Below are 11,387 nucleotides of genomic sequence, written 5' to 3' on the forward strand. Positions count from 1 at the left end.
TAGACCTCATTTCCCTCTCTCCTTCTCCTTTCACTCATCTTCTCCTACCTTCAAGCTCTTATCCATGGCTTCCTATGGTAGTGAGCTTGTTCTTGACTCATCTTCTCCTTGAAGTGGCATCTCCAATAACCTTTTCTCCTTCTCCATTCCACTATCATTGATCTTCAAGAAGCAAAGGACTCTATTCATGAAGAAGATCTAAGGCCTACAAGCTCTACACGGAGCTACATTGCATTCAACTTCGAGTATTCAACAAGTTTGTTAGACCATACCTTAATAAGGGTCCTAAAATCTATGGTAGTTGATGATGAGTGATTCACGAGATAGCATGTTGTGCTGATTGCCTCAACCCAGAAACTCTTATTCAATCCTAAATTGGATAGAATGCATCTGGCCCTTCTAGTAAAGTCATGTTCCTTCTTTTAGCTACCCTATTTTGTTGCTGAGTATAGCATACAATAAGTTGTCTTACAAAATTCATTGAATCCCGTAGAACCAAATTCCAAGCCATTATAAGTCCTAAGACACTTTACTATCGTCCAATGCTTGAAACATTTGAAAGCTTCAAATTTTTGCATCATCATGAATACTCATGTCATCCTGGAGTAATCATCAATGATGGACAGGACGTACCTTGTCCCTTTTAGTGATGGAACTCTCAAAGGCCCCCAACAGTCAGAATAGGCATAGTCCAATATGGCCTTAATAATGTGCATAACCCTGGTGAATTTTGTCCAATGATGCATCCTATAAAAAAATGGCCATAAAATTGAAGAGGTTCCACCTCATGATTTCCACATAAGCCTCGCTTCCTCAAAATTTCCAGTCCTATTTCACTCATGTGTCCTAGATGAGACGCCACAAAGAATTATCATTGGGCCATCCATTGGATGCATGGCTCCCAGCATGTGAAACAGTTGAGACAAAATCTATCGCAGTGGACCTTGAAGGATTTACAAATTTTCTTGCTTGGTGCCATGTACAAATTTGCGTAACTCCACCTTCAACTCAATAAGAAAACCTTTTCAATTTATGGCACCCAATGTAATACCCTGAAATATTATTAATTATAAATCGATGCTTAATTGTATTTATCGTGTTACTTGACCAAATGGTTGACTTGAATGAGTGGAGGTATGGCTTGAATTAGTCATGTGTGAATTTCTTGATGTGGATGTTGAGTTATGTGGAGTTTTGTTGAGTTAAGTTGAAATTATGAGATTTCAAATTTTACCCAAACCTATTACAGTAAAATCACCATCCTGAATTGGTTAACCGTTGGATCATCTTTAAATTTTGTCTGGAGCTTCCTAAAACACCTTTATAGAGTTTGACCTTTGGGATAACGAAAATCACAACTTTTAATGTCTCACAAAACGAGAAGGGGGCGCTAAGCGCAAATTTGATGTAAGTTCCATTGGAGCTTGTAGGCCTCTGGATTCCTTTGCTTCTTGGAAGATGGGGTGTAGTAAGCAAATGCTCACCTCCCCCTCTAAAATTTAATTGGATTGGGCTTCTACCAATTCAATTAAATTTATTTTCAAGCACACACATCAAATATTCACTTAGTGCATGTGAAATTACAAAACTACCCCTATTACAAAAACTAGTCTAGGTGTCCTAAAATACAAGGGCTGAAAAATCCAATATTTCTAGGGTACCCTACCTACATTATGGAGCCCTAAATACAAGGACCAAATATAATGACATCCTAATCTAATATGTACAAAGATAATTGGACGCAACCTTGGCCCATGGGCTCAGAAATCTACCCTAAGGTTCATGAGAACCCTAGGGCCTTCTTCAGTAGCTCAAGCCCAATCCTCTTGGAGCCTCTTGCTCATGGCTCTAGTGACTGATCCCTTCCTAGGGAGGATTGCATCATTGATGTGCCATTATTTTCTCCTATTTCTTAACCCTTTTTGCACCATTTTAAGTACTGATTAGTCTTAATTGTCCAATTAATTAGGTAGTTTTATTATTTGGGCCCATTAAGCTAATTTGATGTTTTTAATCTAATTTCAGGAATTAATGAAGCATTGGGCTTGAATCCAGAATTGGGTTTGTCCTTGAAGAGAGGAGACTATTTTATTCTACAAAATTAGATCTTATCTTATCTTTATCTTATCTAGATATTATTTAGATTTGATCTCATCTAGATATTATTTAATCTAGATCTTATCTTATCTTATCTTATCTAGATTTGAATTTAGTTTATTTATGGGCTTGGATTTAAAACAGATTTGTAAGCTTTGGGGCTGGAAAACTATATAACAACACCAAGGTTCTAGTTTAGGCCCTCTCTTCTCTCTCCCCTATTTTTGTTTTTTTAATTTTAGGCTTTTCTTTGATACATTTTTTTTTCGTTTTGCAATTCCAGTAGCAATAAAATTTCGTTCTTCAATTTATAAGTTCGTTATCTATTGATTAATGGAAGGCTAAGTCCCCAGCGTTGCTTTCTCTTGAGGATCAAGCGCAGCTCTCTTTGAGGTTCTATTATTACTGTTAAATTTTGTTCAGTTTTTCCTCTTCACTAATTACTCTGAATTTGTTGTTATTAATTCATGCATGCTTAATGCTTGATTAATTGTCTCTGCACTTAATTTACGTTCATGCTTAATGATCATTTATGAGTAATTGGCGTATGTGTTGCTTAATCACATAATGAATGCCTTATGTTAAATTTCGCTTAGTAATTTAATTTAGGGTTGGATTAAGTGGTTAAACTGATAAAGGATAAATTCTCACAACCTAGGATAAGAGACTTGCTTGTGAATCAAGGGGAAACAACGTATTTTAATTCTGATATTTTTCTAATTCAATTTTACTCCCTATTTAATTTACAAAAGCAAACAATCCCCCCCCCCCAATTTGTTACTATTTCCTACTATCTGTTATGAACATTTGGTTTATGGTTTATCATTGCTCGTTGGGAAACGACCTAGGATCACTTCCTAGTTACTACATTTTAATGTTTATTTGATTCGGGTACAGCCTCGATCAAATTTGGCGTCGTTGCCAGGGAGCAGTGTCCAAAGGTTCATAATAGCTAGTGTCGTGTTAGTGTCTAATTCTTTCGTGTTTTATGTTTAATTGTTAGTGTTGTGTTAGTGTGTGTTAGTGTTGTTTAGTGTCTTGGTATTTTGTTTAGTGTGTGTTCTGTTTTAGTTTTTCTGTTAAGCGCTTCCCCTGTTTCAGTTTTGGGTGTTTTACTGTGAATAGTGTTTTGCGACGGATTTTGCGACCACTTTTGCTTGCGGAAAAACAGAGTAGTAGTGGAAATCAGGTAGCGACGGATTTTAGCGACCACCCTTGCTGAATTAATTAGGATTTTTTGTTTTGGTAGCTAGAGTTGTTATTTTTGGCTGAACTTTTTTGTGGTCACTTCTTTTGATCCATATTTTGTGGGGAAAATAGCTGGAGCCCTTGGTTTGGTCAGATTTGAAAGTTCCAAAAAAAGTAGCAAATTTGATTTTTGTCAAAACTTCAAACGGCCATAACTTTTGTTCCGAGTATTAGAATGACTATTATTATATATGTATTTGGGGTAGAAAAAAATTTCCCATGCCATGGCAGCCTGCCATAGGCCAGCTGAGGTCTGCTTCTTCCAAAAATTGCAATTCTGTCAAAAGTTTTTTATTTTCCAAGTATTATTCCCTTATTTTTCTTGACTTATCATTTTTAGCTTATATAGTTAGACTTTGAATTTTCGTTTGAAATTTTTTGTGATATCTTCTCATCATTTTATAAGGTTTCTCACAAAATTTCAAGTCATTTAGATATCATTTAATGGTAGTTGTAGTTCAAACCTACACTGTTACTTGTATAAGAAGGCAACTAATTGTGCATGTTGAATTTAGTGTATGACTAGAGGAAATCCATTTGACTTACAACCCTTTGATCCTAAGATAGATAGGACATTTCATAGATTAGTTAGACATCATTTAGTACCTTTTGAGCATTTTGAGCATTCTGTTATTGGTGATTTTGAGCATTATAGTTTTAAACATTCTGATTTTGTACATTCTGAGAATATGGCACAACCTCCACCCCGTGAGAGGACTCTAAGGGAAATGGCTGCACCTGATTTCACCTATGAAAGCTTGTGTATCCAATACCCTGACGAGGATGTCCCATATGTTCTTAAAACTGGACTGATCCATTTGCTTCCAAAGTTTCATGGCCTTGCAGGTGAAGACCCACACAAGCATCTGAAAGAATTCCATATTTTTTGCTCCACCATTAAACCACCAGATGTCCAGGAGGATCACATATTTCTGAAGGCCTTTCCTCATTCTTTAGAGGGAGTGGCAAAGGACTGACTATATTACCTTGCTCCAAGGTCCATCACGAGCTGGAATGACCTCAAGAGAGTATTCTTAGAAAATTTTTTCCCTGCATCCAGGACCACGACAATCAGAAAGGATATTTCAGGTATTAGACAACTCTGTGGAGAGAGCCTGTATGAATACTGGGAGAGATTAAAGAAATTATGTGCTAGTTTCCCTTACCACCAGATTTCAGAGCAGCTTCTTCTCCAATATTTTTATGAAGGACTCAGCAACATGAAGAGAGGTATGATAGATGCTGCCAGTGGTGGAGCCCTTGGAGACATGACCCCTGCTGAAGCCAGAAATTTAATTGAGAAGATGGCTTCAAACTCCCAGCAATTTAGTGCTAGAAGTGATGCTATTGTCATTAGAGGAGTGCATGAAGTAGCCATGAATTCATCAGGTGAGACTAAGAAGCTTGAAGGTAAACTAGATGCCTTGGTTAACCTGGTAACCCAATTGGCCATGAATCAAAAATCTGCACCTATCGCCAGACTCTGTGGTTTATGCTCCTCTACCGACCACCACACAGACCTTTGCCCTTTTGTGCAACAATATGAAGCAATTGAACAGCCTGAAGCTTATGCTGCAAACATCTACAACAGACCTCCTCAACCTCAATAGCAAAATCAGCCACAACTAAATAATTATGACCTCTCCAGCAACAAGTACAATCTCGGATGAAGGAATCATCCCAACCTTAGATGGTCGAATCCTTCACAACAGCAGCAGCCACAACAACAGACTTATTTTCAAAATGCTGCTGGCCCAAGCAAACCATATGTTCTTCCACCAATCCAGCAGCAACAACAGCAACAGCCCCAGAAATAGCAAACAGTTGAGGCCCCTCCGCAACCTTCCCTTGAAGAACTTGTGAGGCAAATGACTATGCAAAACATGCAGTTTCAACAAGAGACCAAAGCCTCCATTCAGAGCTTAACTAATCAGATGGGACAACTGGCTACACAGTTAAATCAACAACAGTCCCAGAATTTTGATAGATTACCTTCTCAATTTGTCCAGAATCCCAAAAATGTGAGTGCCATTACATTGAGGTCAGGAAAGCAGTGTCAAGGACCTCAACCAGTAGCATCTCCCTCATCCGCCAATGAACCTGCCCAACCTCACTCTACTCCAGAAAAAGATGATGACAATAATTTAAAGAGTAAGTTACCTAACAATTTCTATGCAGGTGAATCTAAAGAGAAGCAGCATATCCCTCTCTCATTCCCTCCAAGAGCAATTTCCAACAAAAAAAATGGAAGAGGCAGAGAAGGAGATCTTCGAAACATTTAGAAAAGTAGAGGTAAGCATACCTCTGCTGGATGCAATAAAGCAAATTCCAAGATATGCTAAATTCTTGAAGGAGTTGTGCACTAATAAGCGGAAGCTTAAAGGAAGTGAAAGAATTAGTATGGGCAGAAATGTCTCTGCATTGATTGGTAAATCTGTTCCCCAAATCCCTAAAAAATTGTAAAGATCCAGGTACATTCAGCATACCTTGTATTATAGGGAACAGTAAGTTTGACAATGCCATGCTAGATTTAGGAGCTTTTGTTAGTGTTATGCCTCTGTCTATTTTTAATTCTCTATCTCTAGGTCCTTTGCAATCAATTGATGTGGTAATTCATTTAGCTAATAGAAGTGTTGCCTATCCTACTAGTTTCATAGAGGATGTCTTAGTTAGAGTTGGTGAGCTGATTTTCCCTGTTGATTTTTATATTTTAAATATGGAGGAGGGATTTTCTAAAGGATCAATTCCCATCATTCTAGGCAAACCTTTTATGAAAACTGCTAGAACTAAGATAGATGTATATGCAAGCACACTATCTATGGAGTTTGGTGATATAACTGTTCATTTTAATATTCTTGATGCTATGAAACACCCATCTGAAGATCTTTCTGTATTTCGTATTGAAATAATTGACCATGTTGTTGATGAATACATGACTGATCTTCATTCTAATCTGCATGTTTGTCACTCTTCATGCATTGAATCTGAATTTGCACTTGATCATATGTTTGAATTTGATGCTGAGAGTGAATCTGAATTTGATATTGATCACATGTCTGGTGATGTTTTACCTCTTGAGATTGATTTTATAAAGTCAGATAGAACTAACCATGTTTCAGGAAGTGCACATACCTCTGACTTTCTTTATGAGGTACAGGCTGAGAAACCATCCTTTTCTACCACTATCCAGCCGCCCACACCAGAATTGAAGCCTCTGCCATCAAATTTAAAATATGCTTACTTGGATGATAGCAAAAGTTTTCCAGTAATTATATCTGCCTCCCTTGCTGATGAGCAAGAGGAGAAGTTGTTATATGTTCTCAAGAAGCATAAGAAGGCTATAGGCTGGACCCTGGCAGAAAATGGGGCTAAACCAGTAAGACAGCCACAGAGAAGACTCAACCCAGTGATTCTTGATGTAGTGAAGGAGGTAACCAAGCTTTTGCAAGCTGGAATCATTTATCCTATCTCCGACAGCCAATGGGTGAGTCTCGTCCAGGTAGTTCCACAGAAAATCAGCCTCACTGTGATAAAAAATGAGAAGGAGGAGTTGATTCCTACTCGGGTGCAGAACAGTTGGAGAGTATGCATCGATTATAGGAGGCTGAACCAGGTTACCAAAAAGGACCATTTTCCACTGCCATTCATTGACCAGATGCTTGAACGCCTGGCAGAAGGCTGATTCAAAGCCTAGGTTGATCCGATGGATGCTCTGGCTCCAAGAATTTGACTTGGAGATCCGTGATAGGAGCGGAGCACAAAATTTAGTTGCTGATCATTTGAGTCAGATCGAACATGTGTCTGATGAGGACTCACCCATTCAGGATGATTTCCCGGATGATCATTTATATATATATTGTATAGTATTTCTGATTCTCTTTCTACTCCCTGGTTTGCTAACATTGTCAATTATTTAGTTGCTTTTGTTTTTCCTCCCTTAGCATCTAAGGCTCAAAAAGATAAAATTAAAAGTGATGCTAAGCATTTTATTTGGGATGACCCCTACTTATGGAAATTGTGTAGTGATCAGGTCATTAGACGATGCATTCCAGATCATGAGACCAACTCAGTCCTGCAGTTCTGTCATTCTTCCGCACCGGGAGGTCATCAGGGTGTTCAAAGGACAGCTCACAAAGTGCTTGACTGTGGCTTTTATTGGCCCACCATCTTTAAAGATGCGTGGAAGATTTGTAGCACTTGTGAGCAGTGTCAGAGAGCAGGAAGTGCACTTACATGGCGACAACAAATGCCTCACCAACCTATGCTATTTTGTGAGGTGTTTGATGTCTGGGGTATAGATTTCATGGGCCCTTTTCCTGTATCTTTTGGTTATGTTTACATTCTCCTTGCAGTTGATTATGTTTCAAAATGGGTGGAAGCCAAGCCCACTAGAACTAATGATGCTAAGGTTGTTGTAGATTTTGTCAGATCTAATCTGTTTTGCAGGTTTGGAGTACCTAAAGCAATCGTTAGTGATCAAGGAACCCATTTTTGCAACAAATCAATGCATGCCTTGCTTAAAAAGTATGGGGTTGTCCATAGGGTATCCACACCATACCACCTCCAGACCAATGGACAGGCAGAAATTTCTAACAGGGAGATCAAGAGAATTTTAGAGAAGATTGTGCATCCAAGTAGGAAAGATTGGAGTACCAGGATAGATGATGCTCTTTGGGCACATAGGACTGCCTACAAAGCACCCATAGGAATGTCTCCTTATCGGGTTGTCTTTGGAAAGGCATGTCATCTTCCAGTGGAGATTGAGCACAAAGCATACTGGGCAGTGAAGACCTGTAACTTCTCTATGGATCAAGCTGGTGAGGAAAGAAAGTTGCAACTGAGTGAGTTAGATGAGATCCGTCTAGAAGCGTATGAGAATGCCAAGTTCTACAAAGAAAATACCAAGAAGTTCCATGATAGCATGATAATTAAGAAGGACTTCATGGTTGGGCAAAAAGTGTTATTGTATAATTCTAAGCTTGGACTCTTGAGTGGTAAGTTGAGGTCTCAGTGGATAGGTTCTTTTGTTGTTACTAATGTTTTTCCTTATGGTACAGTTGAGATCAAAAGCGATTCCACAAACAAGAGCTTCAAGGTCAATGGACACCGACTTCAGCCATTCCTCACAAACCCCTCTTTAGTGGACGTAGTGGTGGAAGAGACTTCCTTACTCCACCCTACTCTTCCTCCACCATGACTTAGGGAGTTTTTCTTTTTCCTATCTCCTTCTTTACTTTTATTACATTTGTCCGATTCTATTTGATGGTTTAATTGCTTTTAATCTTTTAATTGTGCTACATTGAGGACAATGTGTTGTTTAAGTATGGGGTATTAGAGGGTTTGGGTTTACTGCTTGTACTTAATTTCCACTTATTCCCCATTGCTCCTCTACTCCTTTAGGATTTAGCTACTCATTCCATATTTTTCTTCCCTACCTTGTCCTTGGCCCCATTACAACATTTAAAGACCTTTTGATCCTCATGTGCATGTGTTTTTCAAGTTGTTGTCAATTTTAGAATTTTGCCAAGTCTATGTGGTGTTTGTCTTCATGGGTGCTTCGAGAGTAAACAGTAGCCTAGACACTTGAGAGATAGAGTGTATATCTTGTGAGGCTTTATCACTTTTCATTATTGAGCTGATTAACTATTTTGCCATGATTGGGTTGCTTGGATGATTTTCACGAATGTCTTGACTCTTTGGATCTCTTCATGTTAGATGTTACCCATTCCTTTCATTCCTTGATGTTCATTGAGAAATATGTAAATGTTTTGTCTATCTCTCTTTGATATCCTTGGATTTTGTTCTTTATTTCATTTTGCCCAGGAGTGCAAAAGTCTAAGTATGGCGGGTTTTGATGTGCCATTATTTTCTCCTATTTCTTAACCCTTTTTGCACCATTTTAAGTACTGATTAGTCTTAATTGTCAAATTCATGCATAATGATTAATTCATGCTATTAATTCATGCATGCTTAGTGCTTGATTAATTGTCTCTGCGCTTAATTTACGTTCATGCTTAATGATCGTTTATGAGTAATTGGTGTATGTGTTGCTTAATAACATAATGAATGCCTTATGTTAAATTTCGCTTAGTAATTAATTTAGGGTTGGATTAAGTGGTTAAATTGATAAAGGATAAATTCTCACAACCTAGGATAAGAGACTTGCTTGTGAATCAAGGTGAAGCAACGTATTTTAATTCTGATATTTTTCTAATTCAATTTTACTCGCTATTTAATTTACAAAAGCAAACAACCCCCCCCCCCAATTTGTTACTATTTCCTACTATCTGTTATGAACATTTGGTTTATCATTGATCGTTGGGAAATGACCTAGGATCACTTCCTAGTTACTACATTTTAATGTTTATTTGATTCGGGTATGGCCTTGATCAATCATCCCCTCCCCCTTGAAGAGGATTTGACCTCAAATTTGTTAGTTCCTCCTCCTCAATATCAGCTCCACCTGCAAAAGGAATTAAGTCAGAAATGTTAAAAGTGGTGCTGACTCCATACTCTTCTGGGGGGTCCAACCTATAGGCATTGTTATTGATCCTCTCCTAAACCTGGAAAGGTCCATCCCCTCTAGGGCTAAGCTTTGATTTCCTTTTAGTAGGGAATCTATCTTTCCTAAGATGGAGCCAAACCTAGCCACCCTTATTAAGAATTGGCTCTTTTCTTCCTCTATTGCCTTTAGTTGAATACACCTTTGTTTGGTTCTGATGCAAGCTCCATTGGAGCTTGTAGGCCTAGGATCTTCTTCATCAATGGATTCCTTTGCTTCTTGGAAGATAAATGGCAGCGGAATGGAGAAGGAAGAGAGAGAGGAGACGCCACTTCAAGGAGAAGATGAGTCTAGAAGAAGCTCACCACCATAGGAGGCCATGGATAAGAGCTTGGAGGAAGAAGGAGATGAATGAAGGGAGAGGGAGAGAAGAGCACGAAATTTTGTGCTCAAAAGGAGCTCTGAAATCTGAAGTTATTATTCAAATGATCAAAGTTGAAAAAAATACACACACATGACCTCTATTTATAGCCTAAGTGTCACACAAAATTGGAGGGAAATTCAAATTTCACTTGAATTTGAAATTGAATTTGTGGAGCCAAACTTTGGAGCCAAAATTTCACTAATTATGATTAGTGAATTTTAGTTATGGTTCAGCCCACTAATCCAAGATCAATTACAAGATTCTCCACTAAGTGTGCTTAGGTGTCATGAGGCATGAAAAGCATGAAGGACATGCACAAAGTGTGACTATATGATGTGGCAATGGGGTGTAGTAAGCAAATGCTCACCTCCCCCTCTAAAATTTAATTGGATTGGGCTTCTACCAATTCAATTAAATTTATTTCCAACCACACACATCAAATATCCACTTAGTGCATGTGAAATTACAAAACTACCCCTAATACAAAAACTAGTCTAGGTGCCCAAAAAATACAAGGGCTGAAAAATCCTATATTTCTAGGGTACCCTACCTACAATATGGAGCCCTATATACAAGGACCAAATATAATGACATCCTAGTCTAATATGTACAAAGATAATTGGACCCAACCTTGGCCCATGGGCTCAGAAATCTACCCTAAGGTTCATGAGAACCCTAGGGCCTTCTTCAGCAGCTCTAGCCCAATCTTCTTGGAGCCTCTTGCTCATGGTTCTAGTGATTGGTCCCTTCCTAGGGAGGATTGCATCATCCCCTTCCCCTTGAAGAGGATTTGACCTCAAATCTGTTAGTTCCTCCACCTCAATATCAGCTCCACCTGCAAAAGGAGTTAAATCAGAAATGTTAAAAGTGGTGCTGACTCCATACTCTTCTGGGAGGTCCAACCTATAGGCATTGTTATTGATCCTCTCCAAAACCTGAAAAGGTCCATCCCCTCTAGGGCTAAGCTTGGATTTCCTTTTAGTAGGGAATCTATCCTTCCTAAGATGGAGCCAAACCCAGTCACCCTCATTAAGAACTAGCTCTTTTCTTCCTCTATTGCCTTTAGTTGAATACACCTTTGTTTGGTTCTCTATTTGGTTCTTAACCCTCTCATGC

Source organism: Glycine soja, chromosome 18, assembly GCF_004193775.1.
Source record: "Glycine soja cultivar W05 chromosome 18, ASM419377v2, whole genome shotgun sequence".
Taxonomy (NCBI): Eukaryota; Viridiplantae; Streptophyta; class Magnoliopsida; order Fabales; family Fabaceae; genus Glycine; species Glycine soja.